A 1,533-nucleotide genomic window follows, 5' to 3' on the forward strand; every position below is an offset into this window, starting at 1 on the left:
AAGTCAAAGCAAAATATGCATGAAAACAGATGTGAATCGTACAGAATTACGTGGTAATCAAGCACATCTTGCTCCTTCATTCTCTGGCAGTCAGGCTCATCAAATGTTGGTTGCCGACTCGTCGTATTCCATGCATATACAGTAGCAAGTAGACGGTAAATCTTAGTGATGCCAGAAGATGCAACAAGTAACAAGCAGGAAGCTACTCGTACATATATCGATCAAGCTGCTTGTACTAGCTACCTAAATTTGTATGAACAATTAATCAAGCTGCTTGTGCTAGCTAGCTATAGCTTTATACAGATGGAATTATGGAGTATGGACTACACAAGTTAATCGGATTGATTGGGAGTCATCCACCGATGGCTGGGGTAAAACACTTAATACATATACCTCATATATACGTATAGTAACACAAGTGCAGTTTGAAATGGGGGTTCACGACCCTGTTTTGCGTCCACAAGGCTCCGCCAGTGCATGCATCCATCAGAAAACGAACCCACGAAAGCAGCCAACAGTCAACAATCCAACTCAGGGTTCGGATGCAGTCAATATAAATGGGTGTCTCATGCACGGATCCAAAACGACCCTACCATACGTGCCCGTAGATCTCATAAGCTAGGAGATTCGAGAACGATACCATGTAGTCGGTGGTGATGAAGGGGTCATTGACGGCGACAAGCTCGACATCGTAGCTCTAGAGCGCAACCCTGGCCACAAGCCTGCCGATCCCGCCGAAGCCTGCAGCGCAAAGCAAAAATGCATCCATCAGAAAACGAACCCACGGAAGCAGCCAACAGTCAACGAATCCAACTCAGGGTTCGGATCGGCGTACCTGACCTTCTGGTGTGGCAGATCGAGGCATCCCTCTTCTGATCTGCGCAAGGAACTCGCCGGAGATTAGTACATGCTCTCCGAACGGCGACCAGATCCAGCACCCGCGCCCGATCGATGTTGCTCGATGTGTGCGTCACCTGCGGTCGCACACGGGTCGCCGGAGACTGCTGCGCTGGTCGGCTGGCGGAGTCGTGGTCGTTGTGGGCTAGGGTTCGTGCGCGATGATGCGGCAGGGGGAGGTGAGCGGGCTAGATGTGGCTACTGGCGAGAGTGGAGAGGATAGCTGAGGGCCTGATGCGGCAACAACGGGCGGAGGAGCGCGGCCGGGGGCTCGTGGACGCGCGCGACTGGCGTCTCGTGGACGCGCGCGGCGATGCGGCGGCGGAGGGGAAAGGGGGAGTTGAAGAGAGTGGAGTGAGGAGTGAAATGGGATAAGGTTGCGGGGGGTAGGTGGCGACATGTTCTGTGGGAGGCGGGGGAGGTGGGCCGTTGGACGGGGTAGGTGCGCCGTCGCCCGGGGGATGTGGGCTGTCGCTCGGGGAAGGTGCGCTGTCACGTGGGGGAGGTGGGCCGCCGCCTGTGCGTTGCCACGGGCTGGGCCTGGCCCAGCCTTTTATGTGGCCCTCTGTAATTTTGTGGATCCAAAAAAAATGTCCATATAGATATAAAAATTATACATACCTCACAAAATCAATA

General features: G+C 53.8%; 1 pseudogene; it reads right to left on the reverse strand.

Annotated features, from left to right (window-relative positions):
* LOC119320711 overlaps positions 1 to 865 on the reverse strand; it is a 3,502-nt pseudogene extending 2,637 nt beyond the window's left edge.
* Positions 866 to 1,533: the final 668 nt, after the last annotated feature.

The sequence above is a fragment of the Triticum dicoccoides genome, chromosome 6B, assembly GCF_002162155.2.
Source record: "Triticum dicoccoides isolate Atlit2015 ecotype Zavitan chromosome 6B, WEW_v2.0, whole genome shotgun sequence".
Classification (NCBI taxonomy): domain Eukaryota; kingdom Viridiplantae; phylum Streptophyta; class Magnoliopsida; order Poales; family Poaceae; genus Triticum; species Triticum dicoccoides.